General features: G+C 39.0%; 1 pseudogene; it reads left to right on the top strand.

Annotated features, from left to right (window-relative positions):
* The first annotated feature begins 6,307 nt into the window (after positions 1-6,307).
* On the top strand, positions 6,308-10,771 carry LOC101355905 (transcription factor Dp-1 pseudogene; annotated as a pseudogene).
* The last annotated feature ends 4,782 nt before the right edge of the window (positions 10,772-15,553 follow it).

The following is a 15,553-nucleotide window of genomic DNA, read 5'->3' on the forward strand; positions in this document are numbered from 1 at the left end:
ATTGATATTGCGTTGTATCTGTAGATTACTTTGGGTATCAGGAAATGTTTTGCAACTAATATTTACCTATCACTTAATTCTTTTCTACCTCCAACTTACAGCTGGTTACTAGGAGACTACTATGAATATGGCATAGTGCTTGCCCTCCAGAAACCCACAGACATGATAGAGGCAGGCAAGCAAACAAATAGAAGCAGTAACATAGTATAATAAAGGCAACAGCGGATATAAGCTCTTCATGGGACTGCAAAGGAAAGGGTTGACTGGACTCGGAGGTGTGGCTATATAAGCAAACTGCTGGTAATGGCATTCACATGCATTGGTGCATACTGGGAGAGCTAAAAGTCAGCAAGATCACAGCATAACGGTATCCTCTCTGCAGGTCCATACCTTGTGTCCTCCATGAGACTAAATCCGGCTGTATGGTGAATCACTTACTCCTTTGTGGGAATCACTCCCTCTTCCTTGCTTTAGTAACTATATATTTCTCTTGGGGCATTTCTCCCTCTGTAGGTGCCTGTTTAGTTGCTGATATTTCCTTGCCACCACCTGTGTGTTAGCTTGTGGTACTCTGGTGGCTTCCATGTTGCTATGATGTTAGAAATATGCCATCAGTATCTCAAATACCAGCAGAATCACCCATCATGTAAAGTTTTCAGTGGAGCTTCCAGACAAACACAGACTTGGAAGAAAAACCTGGCAATCTAATTCCAAAAATCAGCTAGGGAGAACCTAATGGATCACAACAGAATATTGTTCAATATTGTGCTGGAATATAAGCCCCCTAGGTTGTATAGCATTCAAAATACACAGTTGCTGCAACAATGGACTCAAACATACCAATGATCATGAACATAGCATAGGATTGGGCAACATTTTGTTCTGTTGTACGTGGGGTAACCATGAATTGGAGTCGACTCAATGGCAACTACAACAATTTCCTCACTATATTCCTAGAGTTAAGCACAGCATCCAGCCCAGAGGAGGGGTTCAACAAACCTTTGTTGAATTTGATTATCTTGAAGGTGCACTCCTTTGGGTAGCTACCTTAAAGGTGTTATCCCAGTGGATCCAGTTGTCTTATGGCACATCTCGTGGAACTCTATGGTATTTATGACTATGGATAAGCTAGAATGTACTTCAAGGGAAGATTTCACAGTGATGAGGAGACTAAACCAAACCCTCGGCTCATTACTGAGACACAACCCAGCCACTTACTAGGTGTCTGACTTGGAACAAGCTGCGCAATCTTTCTGAATCCAAATGATCTCTCCTGCAAAGTGGGGTGGGTCTAACTCTCCATTTGGCAACTTTATTATGATACTGTGGAATTATGTGTATGACAGCAAGCTGTAAATTTTAAAATACTAATGCTCTTGCTACTTATATTGCTGCTGCTGAAGTCGAAGGGCTAGCATTTGAGAGGGGCTTTAGTGTTGTCCGGAGCATTGGTAACACAGTGGTTAAGTGTTCGGCTGCTAACTGAAAGGTTGGCAGTTGGAACCTACCAACTGCTCCTCAGGAGAAAGATGTGACAGTATGCTTCCATAAAAATTTACAGCTTGGAAACCCTATGGGTCAGTTCTACTCTGTCCTATAGAGCCACTATGAGTTGGAATAGAATGAACAGCAATGGGTTTGGTTTTTTTTTATTTTGAGTTAGTGTTGTCATGTGCAGCCCCAAAAGTTTGAACCAGGGTCAATGGGGCAAAGCACTAGGGAAAAGGATTGAGTATCAGAAAGAGGATTCTAATGGCCAGGGCTATGCAGATCTGTGCTGGTCTCCTGCCTTTGATCACACAGGTCAGGGAAGCAGTTATAGGACTGTAGAAGACACCCAAGGGTGGAAGTCTGCTCGGGCTGTGTGACTTTGAGTTTCCTTCAACATTTATTTTTCCATTATTTCTTATCTTCTCTTTTCTCAGAGGGATTAGGGGTTGGGAAGTGAATGGGAAATATTTTCCTTTGGCCAAAAAGTTTGCCCAAGGGGCCATTTCCCTAGAATGAGAGGAAGCTTTATTTTTAGCAAGGTATTATATCACTTGAAGCAATTACCAAGTGCATTTTTGGTCCCTCACAGAGTCTGACTAAACATGGACATCCAGCTAGAGAGTCTAAGAATGCTGATTTTCAAACCTGTCAGATTTGTCACAGTGGTACGAAATGGTGTTAAAATTGCTTTCAACATTTTAATTAGTGATAGATAGCCTTTCAGAGAAATATAACATTTCCACTATTTTTTCTTATTGCTTGATTTGTTTTTCAACATAAAGATTATTAAAATTCAAATCATGATGATAATCACAAAACCATTTGTAATTTAGGAATGCAGATGCAAATGTGATTAGGGGTGGGGAGCATTCAATTACTCCAGAATGCTGAACAGAGGAGTCTGTGTCCTATATCCTCTCCTTACATCTGACCTCTGGGCCTTGGGCTGAGAGCTTCTTGGAAGAGCTGTGCAGCCTCTGATGTGGAAGAGCAGGATTTTATTACCATATTTATTCAATCTGTGTGCTGAGCAAATAAATCCGAGAACCTGGACTATATGAAGAAGAATGCAGCATTAGGATTGGAGGATGACTCATTAACAACCTGTGTTATGCAGATGACACAACCTTGCTTGCTGAAAGTGAAGAAGACTTGAAACACTTACAGATGAAGATCAAAGACTACAGCCTTCCGTATGGATTACTTCTCAACATACAGAAAAGAAAAATCCTCACAACTGGACCAATAAGCAACATCATGATAAATGGAAAAAAGATTGAAGTTGTCAAGGATTTCATTTTACTTAGATCCACAATCAAAGCCCATGGAAGCAGCAGTCAAGAAATCAAACGTATTGCATCGGGCAAATCTGCTGCAAAAGGCCTCTTTAAAGTGTTAAAAAGCAAAGATGTCACTTTGAGAACTAAGGTGGGCATGACCCAAGCCATGGTATTTTCAGTTGCCTCATATGCATGTGAAACCTGGACAATGAATAAGGAAGAAAGAAGATGAATTGATGCATTTGAATTATGGTGTTGGCAAATTGAATACACATGGACTGCCAGAAGAACTAATAAAGGTCTTGGAAGAAGTATAGCCAGAATACTCCTTGGAAGCAAGGATAGTGAGACTTCATCTCTCTTACTTTGGACATGTTATCAGGAAGGACCAGCCTCTGGAGAAGGATATCATGCTTGGTAAAGTAGAAGGTCAGTGACAAAGAGGAAGACCCTCAATGAAATGGACTGACAGAGCAGCTGCAACAATGAGCAGAAACATAACAATGATTGTGAGGACAGCACAGGATCAGGCAGTGTTTCATTCTGTCGTGCATGGGGTTGCTATGAGTCAGAACTGACTTGAGGGCACTTAACAACAACCAACATCATTCAGCTCTTACAGATAAAGAAGCAGAGGCTAAGAGAGTCAACTGGCTTGTCCATGACCACACAGACAGCCAGTCATTTCAGTTCTGAAATCTTCACTGAGACTGCTGAGTTACCTTCCTTCTTGAGATGAAACGTTCTGACTATCCTCACAAGGAAAGAACACAGTCTTCAACGTGGCATCTGTGGCCTGGATGCCAAGTTCACACTTGCCCCTCTACAGGAGCTGTTGCTATTCACATGTTCTTCGTCCATTCCAGGCAAACAGTTGCATACTGACTCGCTAGCTGTCCCCTATGCTGCCTCACAGTGTCTCTTCCCAGGATCCCTGGGCCTCCATGGCTTACTCCTAACATAGAGTGTATAAACATGTGTTTTGGATTCTGTTACTTAACCCCACTGAAATTTCTGATGAGCTAGTGGTGAAAATAGAGAAAATTAATTTCAATATCGTTGCAGAGCCTCTCCTTGGGGTTAGCACAAAACCAACAAACCCGTCGCTGTCGAGTTGATTCTGACTCATAGTGACCCTATATGACAGAGTATAATTGCCCCATAGAGTTTCCGAGGAGCACCTGGTGAATTTGAACTGCTGACCTTCTGGTTAGTAGTCGTAGCACTTAACCACTACGCCACCAGGATTTCCAAGGTTAGCACATTACACCATAATTTATGTAATACAGATTTGTTGAGGCAGGAAGGCCTCAGATTCAGCTTTTCCTCAGGCTGTCTAGCAGCTGCTCTTTCCCTGAAGAGTATTCTTCCAATATAAGGGAAAAACACATGGGGAAAGCAAGAAAAATATAGCTGGAAAAGAAGGGGCTTCTGTGGCTCCTGTGTCAGGCCAGGATTTCTTCTTCCTTATGTGTGGAATATTTTACCCAAAGAAATGATGCAGAGGCACTGAGCTTGATGTTGACCATGACCCTCCTCTCTCTTTTTGGTGGTAAGCTCTGGCTGCACAATGGACATCCACAGAACCTGGGCCCAAGGAGTCAGGTTGAATCAGTCTGAGGCAGGATTCACATGAGCAGTTTTAAAAAATTTTCCTCTAATATGCAGCAAAGTTTATACATGTGGGTGTTTTGTTTTGCTTTAATTTTTATATTAACTAATTCTATAAGTGACTGCATTTCGTCTTGGTTTTAGAAAAGATGTCACATAAACTTAGGCCTGAAAAGTTCTGAATACATGATGCCAAACAGTCAGTTGCAATGGTGGGCTCAGCAACACAAGAATACAATTCAGTTAGAAAAACTGCAAAACAATCCACAGTTTAAAAATCTGAAATGCTGGGCAGAGCCATGGCCTCAGAAGGAACGTAGTGGGATGAACGAGGATGGGTGCCAGGGCCAGAAGGCAGGGCAAATTTCAGGTCTGCTCTTGTAGTCAAGAGAGCATAGGCACAGAGGTAGTTGAAACTCTGTTCATTTTTCTCATTATAATCAATATCACAAAATTAACATAGTATTAGCATAATAATTAATTTTTAAAAACTGGTATGCTAAATAACTAATTGTTTTTTTCTGGTTTTGTCATTATTCTATAGAAATGGGTTTATCTCAAATTACAGTACTAACCTGGAAATATGCAATACATGTCATAAGACGGTAAAGTTACAGATAACATCAAGTAAATGCAGAAGCAGTAAATATACCAAGGGACAAATGATAAAGAAAAATCTCTTCCTCACACATGCTGAGAAGGGAGAGGGCACTTCTGCATTACGGGGCCAAGGAAGCATCTTAATGAGGGCGAGGCTTCACAGAGGACAGGGCAGAGAGAGAGAGGAAGGATGAAGAGGGGACTCCACACATAGAAATGATGTAACAGAGACTATGCAGTGTGGGTCACACGGGAAGCCACATGCACGTGTTCCCTTTTGGGGCTATGCTTAGGAATCAAGTCTTCCCAGCAATGGACAGGACACACAGCACAGACAGGACTTGGGCCCAAGGACCACCAGAAGATTCATTTGGCCAGGGCCCCGTAAAGGACTTGGGCATTGTAACAAAATGCTGTGTCTGAGAGGAAGGGAGAGAAAGTACTGTTTTCTGGGGGGAGAGGCCAAAGTCCTCAAGAGATTTCCCAGGGAGTCTTGAATTCTGAAAACTTAAAAACCAACAAGTTAGAGAAGAGCTGCATCCTTTCATCACCCTGAGTTTAGCAAGTAGAGTAAGTAGCCATAAGTTTTTATAACTTATTAGACAGAGAAAATATCCAGGGAAAAATGTAGTAAAAACTAAACTAAAAGTGAACCCTCAGCAATCAGCTACATATAGAAATAAAAGCCCAAATATTAGTCTATGAAAAAATCAGGTAGAGCATGACAGGCAGGTGACCATATAATTTACTGTTTAAACTAGAAACTAAGAGGGAGAGAAGGCATTAGGAGAAGTGAAATTAAATAAGTCCTTGAAATATTTATTCACTGACTTCAGACTAGTTTTATTATGTTGATGGAGCTGCAAATTGTTCTATTCAAAAACTATTTTTTAAATATTATTCTCAAATATATAAATTATCTATAAATTTACATTAATGAAAAAATTTTACAATATTCATATTGAGTATCTGATATTTAAAAATAGCCTGCATTAAATATTTATTTTTGGTATCTATTTATGTAGGTTAATCAGTTTTTTTTCCCCTTTTTTAGTCATTTCTATCTCTAAGACCCTGGTATTTTTCTGAAGAATGTTTCTTTTTGCTATGGGTTTTTTGTTTTTATAAATTTTATTGAAACATGAAATATGTACACAAAAATGCACAGATCACACTTTGGACCAGTCTCTTTGGGGCCACTCATGGCCACAGGTCACTAATGCTGGCACATCACTCTGGCTCAGCACTCCTGGTACAAAGTAAAAATCATCGATTCTTCTCTGGAGGGTGAACATTTATAGAACTGATTTCACAGATCTGGTAACATGGTAAAAGATGCCAGTCTAACTGAAGCTGATGGAGAACTAAAGGTCTGTATAGATCAGAATCTTAGTTCTGGAAAAGGCATAGTATCACTAGTAGCTGTTTATCCTTCTACTGTAAATTACACTTGGAAAACAACTCCTGCCAGAAAACTTTGGCCCGTTTAATGTCAATATTGCACAGCAAGTGGTAAATGGTACACCTCAGAGACCTGAAGCACCAAATACTATCCGGGTAGGAAGTCCACACACACCTAACATACACTTTGTATTACAGAACCAGGCTTCAGACTCCTCACCTTGTCCGGTAGGAAACACAACAGAAAAGGAGAGAAGAATGGAAAGGGTCTGAGGCATTTTTCAATGAAGGCTTGTGAGAAGGTTCAGAGGAAAGGAACCACTTCATATATGGACTGGCAGACGCATTGGTCGCAGAGATCAGTGCTGCTGATAGCCGTATTTAGCCAGATGAATTAGCTTATGACCAGAAGAAAATAAGACCACTAGTCTATGATGCCTTAAATATGTTAATGGCTATGAACGTTATCTCTAAGGAGAAGAAATCAAATGGATCGATCTGCCTACTAACTCAGCTCAGGAATGTCAGAATGTAGAGGCAGAGAGACAGTTGTTGTTGTTGTTAGGTGCTGTCCAGTTGGTTCCGATTCATAGTGACCCTGTGTACAAAAGAACGAAACACTGCCTGGTCCTGCACCATTCTCACAATCATTGTTATGCTTTAGCCCATTGTTGCAGCCACTGTGTCAATCCATCTCTTTGAGGGCCTTCCTCTTTTTCACTGACCCTCTACTTTACCAGGCATGATATTCTTCTCCAGGGACTGATCCTTCCTGATAACAGGTCCAAAGTATGTGAGACGTAGTCTCACCATCCTTGTTTCTAAGGCACATTCTGGCTGTATTTCTTCCAAGACAGGTTTGTTCACTCTTTTGGCAGTTCATGGTATATTCAATACTCTTCACCAATACCATAATTCAAAGGCATCAATTCATCTTCAGTCTTCCTTATTCATTGTCCTGCTTTCACATGCATATAAGGCAATTGAAAACACCATGGCTTTGGTCAGGCGTGCCTTAGTCTTCAAGGTGACATCTTTGCTTTTTAACACTTTAAAGAGGACTTTTGCAGAAGATTTACCTAATGCAATGCATCCTTTGCATAAATGTTGATTGTGGATCAACATCTATGAAATCCTTGACAACTTCAATCTTTTTTCCATTTATTATGATGTTGCTTATTGGTCCAGTTGTGAGGGTTTTTGTTTTCTATATGTTGAGGTGTAATCTATACTGAAGGATGTGATCTTTTATTTTATTTATTTATTTTTTGTACTTTAGATGAAGGTGTACAAACAAACTGCCTTCTCATTAAACATTTAATACACATCTTGTTTTATGACATTGGTTAACAACCCCACAACAAGTCAACACTCTCCCTTCTTGACCTTGGGTTCCCTATTACCAGCTTTCCTGTCCCCCTCCTGCCTTCTAGTCTTTGCCCCTGGATTGGTGTGTCCTTTTAGTCTCATTTTGTTTTATAGGCCTGTCTAATCTTTGGATGAAGGGTGAACCTCAGGAGTGACTTCATTACTGAGATAAAGGTGTGTCCAGGGGCCATACTCTTCGGGTTTCTTCAGTCTCTGTCAAGCCATTAAGTCTGGTCTTTTTTTTGTGAGTTAGAATTTTGTTCTACATTTTTCTCCAGCTCTGTCTGGGACTCTCTATTGTGATCCCTGTCAGAACAGTCAGTGGCGGTAGCCAGGTACCATCTAGTTGTACTGAACTCAGTCTGGTAGACGCCGTGGTAGCTGTGGTGCATTAGTCCTTTGGACTAATCTTCCCCTTATATCCTTGGTTTTCTTCATTCTCCCTTGGTCCTGAAGGGGTGTGTCATGGATTGAATTATGTCTCCTCAAAAATGTGTGTATCACTTTGGCTGGGCCCGAATTCCTGGTATTGTGTGATTTTCCTATATGTTGTAAATCCTGCCTCTATGATGTTAGTGACGGAGAATGGGCGGAGTTGTGTTAATGAGGCAGGACTCAATCTACAAGATTGGATTGTGTCCTGATGCAATCTCTTGAGATATAAAAGACAGAAGTGAGCAGAGAGACGGGGGGACCTCACAACACCAAGAAAGCAGTGCCAAGAGCAGAGCATGTCCTTTGGACCCAGGGTCCTTGCGTGAAGAAGCTCCCAGTCCAGAGGAACATTGATGAGAAGGCCGACAGAGAGAGAAAGACTTCCCCTGGAGATCACACCCTGAATTTGGACTTTTAGCCTACTTTACTGTGAAGAAATAAATTTCTCTTTGTTAAAGCCATCCACTTGTAGTATTTCTGTTATAGCAGCACTAGATGACGAAGACAGGGTGAGACTAGTGGAGTATCTTAGATGGCCGCTCACAGGATTTTAAGACCCCAGATGCTACTCACCAAAGTAGAAGGTAGAACTTTTTCTTTATAAGCTATGTTATGCCAATTGAGCTAGATGTTCCCTGAGACCATGATCCCCATATCCCTCAGCCCAGCAATTCAGTCCCTCAGGGAGTTTGGATGTGTCTGTGGGGTGAAAGTTGTGATCTTTGATTTTCATCAGTAAGTACTTGAAGTCCTCTTCACTTTCAGCAAGCAAGGTTGTGTCATCTACATAATGCAGTTTGTTAATGAGTCTTCCTCCAATCCTGATGCCCAATTCTTCTTCATATAGTCCAGCTTCTTGGATTATTTGCTCAGCATGCAGACTGAATAGGTATGGTGAAAGGATACAATCCTGACACACACCTTTCTTGACTTTAAACCATGCAGTATCGCCTTGTTTTGTGCCAACGACTGCCTCTTGATCTATGTACAGGTTCCTCATGAGCACAATTAAGTGTTCTGGAATTCCCATTCTTCATAATGTTATCCATAATTTGTTATAAACCACACAGTTGACCGCCTTTTCATAGTTAATAAAACACAGGTCAACATCTTTCTGGTATTCTCTGCTTTCAGCCAGGATCCATCTGACATCAGCAATGATATCCTTAGTTCCACGTCCTCTTCTGAATCCGGCTTGAATTTCTGGCAGTTCCCTGTAGATATACTGCTGCAGCTGCTTTTGAATGATCTTCAGCAAAATTTTACTTGTGTGATATTAATGATATTGTTCGATAATTTCCACATTTGATTGGATCATCTTTCTTGTGAATAGGCATAAATATGGATCTCTTCCAGTCACTTGGCCAGGTAGCTGTCCTCCAAATTTCTTGTCATAGACAAGTGAACACTTCCAGTGCTGTATCCGTTTGTTGAAATATCTCAGTTGGTATTCCGTCAATACCTGGAGATTTGTTTTTTGCCAATGCCTTCAGTGCAACTTGGACTTCATCCTTCAGTATCATCTGTTCCTGATCATATGCTATCTCCTGAAATGTTTGAATGTAACCCATTCTTTTTGGTATAGTGGCTCTGTGGATTCCTTCCATATTCTTTTGATGCCTCCTGTTGTCATTTAATATTTTTCCCATAGAATCCTTCAATATTGCAACTCAAGCCTTGAATTTTTTCTTCAGTTCTTTCAGCTTAAGAAATGCCCAGTGTGTTCTTCCCTCTTGGTTTTCTATTTCCGGGTCTTTGCACATGTCATTATAATACTTTGCTTTGTCTTCTCTAGCCTATCTTTGAAACCTTGTGTTCAGCTCTTTTACTTCATCATTTCTTCCTTTTACTACTTGATGTTCAAGAGCAAGTTTCAGAGTCTCTTCTGACATCTATTTTGGTCTTTTCTTTCCTGTCTTTTTAATGACCTCTTGCTTTCTTCATGTATGAAGTCCTTGATGTCATTCCACAAGTCATCTGGTCTTCAGTCATTAGTGTTCAATGTGTCAAATCTGTTCTTGAGATGGTCTCTAAATTCAGGTGGGATATACTCAAGGTTATATTTCAGCTGTCACGGACTTTTCTAATTTTCTTCAGTTTCAGCTTGAACTTGCATATGAGCAGTCGATGGTCTGTTCTACAGTCAGCCCCTGACCTTATTCTCACTGCTAGTATTGAGCTTTTCCGTCATCTCTTTCCACAAAGAAAACTTGAAATAATAAAACAGAAATAATCTCAAATTCAAGAACTTATTCTACAGCAAATTGCTTTCAAGTATCTGGTGCAGAGAAAACTTCAAACAAAGCAACAAGCCAAGCAACCATCTCCCTCCAACTCTGTCATCCATCTTCCATTTTTTATCACAAACACAAGCAAGAAGACAGTGATAGACTGCAGTATTTCTAATGACAAATTTGAGGGTCTGTTTAATTTTGACAACACATTTGAAATCCATGATGATATAAAAGTATTAAAGCGAGTAGGAGCGGCTTGTGGACTAGAATCAGGAAGCTGTTCAGCAGAAGACCATAAAAATGACAAGTTTGATACCTAAAGCTCTGTGGCCTTATGTGACAGTGACTTGACTGATGGTGCAGACAGAATGTTGGCTACAATCTCAAATGGGTCACAGTAAAGTTGCTTCAAGGTGAAGAACTAGTGTATTATGCCAGGGAAGACAATGATGATGACTTTAATGAAAATGACAGTGAAGATTGTTTTTCTTGGCTTATAGATTTCCCTTCTCCCCTTAAATTCAACTTTAGGGGAAAAAATCATTTAGGGAAGAGAAAATTTTTTATTTTTTAAATGTATGTATTTTTCTGTTTCTTTTTGGCCTTCCCCCAAGAAGATATTGGTAAGTTACTGAGTTTAGATGTGCATTTCCAATAAGCAAGCAAGGATTTTTTTTTTCTCATAGGATTTTAAAAAATTTGGTATGGGTGTGTGTTTTGATATCAGTGTGCTGATGTAGAAATTTTATCTACTTTCTAGGATTTTGTGTTTTCATTTTCTAATTTTTTTTTTTAAATTCAGGGTTGTTTTTTTTTGTTTTTTTCTCCTTTGGTTCATTAACAACTCTTGCTGAGCTTGCTGAAGAAATTGTACTTCATCCACATCAATGAAAATAAAATTTTATCCTTTTGTGGCTATTTATTTGAGGTATGCTTTGAATGGTGCCACTAACTAATGGATAGCAAGATTACATCATGAGTTTTTATTTTGTTAAATCATGCAGTGTCCAAAGAAGAACCAAGCGGAATACCAACTTTTTAAAACATTAAGCACCACAAATTGTATTATGACTTTATTTTCATCTCAAATTATATTGACTTGTGATTCCACTGAGTTTATACCACTCCCCATTTTTGGCTCAATGTTGCAGCATACAAATTTCAAAGTTTTTGTTTGTTTTTTGTTTTGTTTTGTTTGGTAAAAGCTTACTGTCATGCTGGTGCAGCTATATAAACTATCTTGAAGGCTTGGAATGGTTTATTGCTTATGGTAAAATTTACCTGATTTCTTACAGTCAGAGTTTGACAACTTTTTATTATATAACTATTTACACACTTCTAAGTCTATCATTTAAAGACATGTACTGCAAGTGTTCAGTTTGGTGAATTTTCACACAATCTCCATGTAACCAACATTCAGATCAAGAAATAGAACATTACCAACAGCCCCCAAAGTATCCTTATGCTGACTTCTTATACTCCTCCAACAAGTTTAACTATTCTCCTCCCTTATAACAGCATAAACTATTTTTTCTTATTTTGTAGTTTACATAAATGGAGTCATGAAATAGGTACTTCTCTGTATCTCACATCTTTTAAGGTTTTGTTCATGTGATTGATCCATCTGGCAGTGTGTATTTGAGGTTTGTTTTTCTTTTGGCTGCATGTTATAGGAATATTCCACAATTTACTTTTGTTTTTAAAGTAATATTTTATTGTGTTTTTGGTCATAGTTTACACAGCAAATTAGGTTCCCATGTAACAACTATTACACAAATTGTTCAGTAATATTGGTTATGTTTTTCACAATGTGTCAACGTTCTCATTAATTCCATTCTGGATGCTTCATTTCCAGTAATCTGGTTTCCCTGTCTTCTTATCCTTTCATCTTTGCTTTAGGGTAATTATTGACCATTTGTCTCATATAGATGATTTTTTAAAGGTGAGCAGTACTCACAGGTAATAGTCTTTATTATATCAGCCACTCTTTTATTACCTAAAAGGTGATCTTGGGGTAGTTTTGGTTCAAGGTTTATGGAGTATCTCAAGGTGATAGTATCTGGGGTCCTCTAGTCTCAACTGGTCCAGAAAGTGTGGACTTTTCAAGAATTTGAGTTCTGTTCCACATTTTTGTCCCCTTCTATCAGGATCCATCAATTGTGGCCCTGATCAAAATGGTCAATAGTGGTAGCCCGGCACCATCTAGTTCTTCTGATCTCAGGGTAGATGAGACCATAGTTCGTGTAGACTGTTAGTTCTATAGACTAGTTTCTTCTCTGAATTTTTGGTTTTCTTCTTTTTCTTTTGCTTGGGTGAGAAGAGACCAAAAGTTGGATCTTAGATGGCTGCTGGCAAGCTTTTAAGACCCCAGACACTACTCAATGAACTAGGTTGTAGAACATAAACTTTATGAACTACACTATGCCAACTGACTGAGTTGTCCTATGAGACTACGGTCCTAAAGTTTCAAACCCAGAAAACCAATCCCACTAGGTGTTTGGTTATGTCTAAGACAAGTCTGTGAATATATACGCATGCACACACGTATATACATATACATATAGATATTTCTATATATATGTACACATATATACACAGCTATGCACATATATGCATAAATACATACATATGTAACTACACATATATTTGTTGTTGCAAAATTATATATGTCCTAGCATTTACCAAAATGTCTTTTGTCCATGTGTACATCTTAGTGACATTTGATGTTGCCTTTCCTATCACCAAAAAGACAAGTGTCTACTTTCTAAAGAGTGATTCTCCTTTCTCCCTTCTGCCCGTCAATGGTAACCAACAATAAACGCTGGTTTCTGAATATATATCTGTTTTTGTCTTTTTATAAAAGTGAGATCACACATTTGTCCTTTTGTGATTGACTTATTTCATTGAGCATAATATCCTCCAGATTCATCCACAGTATGTTTCTAGGACTGATTATTCTTTATAGCTGCAAAGTATTCCATTGTACCACATTTTGTTTATCCATTCATCCATTGATGGACACTTTTTCCATCTTTTTGCTATTGGGAATAGTGCTACAATGAAAGTAGACGTGCGTATGTCTGTTTAAGTCACTTTTACTAGGTCTCTAGGGTATATACATAAGAGTGGGATTGCTGAATCATAAGGTAGTTCTATTTTTAGTTTTTTGAGGAAGCGTCATAACTTTTTCCATAGTGGTTGCACAATGTTAAGTTCCAATAGCAGTGGACAAGTGTTCCAATCTCCCCACATCCTCGCCAGCATTTGTTGTTTTCTGTAGTTTTGATAGGTGCCATTTTAGTAGGGATGAGACGGTATCTAAGTGTACTTTTAATTTGCATCTCTCTATGGCTAATGGGAGCCCTGGTGGCGAAGTGGCTAAGAGGTTGGGTGCTGACCAAATGGTCAGCAGTTCAAAATCACCAGCTGCTCCTTGGAAACCCTATGGGACAGTTCTACTCTGTCCTATAGGGTTTTTATGAGTTGGAATTGACTCGACAGCAATGTGTTTGGTTTGGCTTTTTGAATGGCTAATGATCATGAACATCTTTTCATGTGTTTGTTGGCCACTTGAATGTCCTCTTTAGTAAAGTGTCTGTTCATATCATTTGCCCATTTTTTAATTGGATTGTTCGTCTTTTTGTCGTTGAGTTGTTGAAATTTTCTATAAATTTTAGAAGTTAGAACCTTATTGGATATGTTGTACCTGAAGCTTTTTTCCCAGTCTGCAGGTTGTCTTTTACTCTTTTGAAAAAGTCCTTTGATTAACACAAGTATTTAATTTTTATGAGGTCCCAATTATCTATTTTGTCTTCTATTGCTCTTGCATTTGTAGTCATATTTGATAATCTATCCTTAAAAACAAACTTGGTTCTATAGTTTTACCTCTATGTTTTCTTCCAAGACTTTAGCTCTAACATTTATGTCCTTGATACATTTTGAGTTAGTTTTTGTGTATGGTGTGCGATATGGGTCCTGTTTCATTTTTATGCATGTGGTTATCCAGTTTAGCCTGTACCATTTGTTCCACATTGAATGGACTTTGATCTTTTGTTGAAAATCAGTTTTCTATAGACAGATAGATTTATTTCTGGGTTCTCACTTCTATTCCTCTGGTCTATGTGTCTATCGTTGAACCAGTACCAGGCTGTTTTGATTACTATAGCTGCATAGTATGTTTTGAGTTTGGGAAGTGTGACGCTTCCTACTTTGTTCTTCTTCTTCAAGATTGCTTTGTCTATTTGGGGCCTCTTTCCTTTCCATATAAAGTTGGTGATTAGTTTCTCCATTTCAGTAAAGAATGTTCCTGGAATTTGGATGGAGATTGCATAGTATCTATAGATTGCTTTGGGTAGTATTGACATTTTCACAATATTAACTCTTCCAGTCCATGAGCAGGGAATGTATTTCCATTCACATAGGGCTCTTTTAGTCTCTTGTACTAGTGTTTTATATTTTTAGTCATATAAGCCTTTTAGACCTCTGGTTAGGTTTATTCCTGTGTATTTTATTATTTGGGAGGCTATTGTAAATTGTATTGTTTTCTTGATTTGCTTTATGATTTCTCCCTGTTAGTGCATAGGAACCCTACTGACTTTTGTGTGTTGATCTTGTATCCTGCAACACTGATGAACTCTTATTACATCCAGAAGCTTTCTTGTGGACTCTTTGGGTTTTTCCGTGTACAGGGTCATGTCATCTGTGAATAGGGATAGTTTTATTTCTTCCTTTGCTGTATCAAAAACCAAACCCCTTGCCATCAAATCAATTTCTATTCACAGAGATTCTATAGGATAGAGTAGAACTGCCCATAAAGTTTCCAAGACTGTAGTCTTTGCAGAAGCAGACTGTCACATCTTTCTCCTGTGGAGGGGCTGGTGGGTTCAAACTGCCAATCTTTTGGTTAGCAGCTGAGCACTTAACCACTGTGCCACCAGGGCTCCCTCTTTCCTGTTTAGATACCCTTTATTTCTCCTCCACACCTTATTGCTCTGGCTGGCACTTCCAGCACAAAATTGAATAAGATTTGTTATAGTGGGCATCCTTGTCTTGTTTCCATTTTTAAGGAGAAGGCTCTCAGTCTTTCTTCATTAAGGTTAATGTTGATTGTCACAGATGACATGACCCTGTACA

This window comes from Trichechus manatus, unplaced genomic scaffold (assembly GCF_000243295.1).
Source record: "Trichechus manatus latirostris isolate Lorelei unplaced genomic scaffold, TriManLat1.0 scaffold00179, whole genome shotgun sequence".
NCBI lineage: Eukaryota > Metazoa > Chordata > Mammalia > Sirenia > Trichechidae > Trichechus > Trichechus manatus.